Consider the following 339-nt stretch of genomic DNA (forward strand, 5'->3'; position numbering starts at 1 on the left):
GGGCGCCGCCTAGGAACGCAATAGCCCCTACTGATCCACCCTCCTGACGCGAGCGCGCTGCGCTCCTTGCGCTCCCCCACCACCCGCGGTGAGGAAACAATGAGACAATCAAGCGCTGAACTTGAGCCGTCGCTTGCGTACCCTCCCGGGACCCCGAGACCCCGGCCCTCCGTGGGAACAACGGTTACATTAAGCCCCTAGTTTCCTCCCGCGGGACGTTCAGCGGCTGAGGGCCGGCGGCCTCCGGGGCGCTGCTTCCCCCAAAGCTAGGGGACCCTGGGGCTTGCAAACGACTCTCCTAGGGAGTCGGCAGCGTCTTGTGGCTGGGCGCAGGCAAGG

Source organism: Crocuta crocuta, unplaced genomic scaffold (genome assembly GCF_008692635.1).
Source record: "Crocuta crocuta isolate KB4526 unplaced genomic scaffold, BGI_CrCroc_1.0 scaffold467, whole genome shotgun sequence".
Taxonomy (NCBI): Eukaryota; Metazoa; Chordata; class Mammalia; order Carnivora; family Hyaenidae; genus Crocuta; species Crocuta crocuta.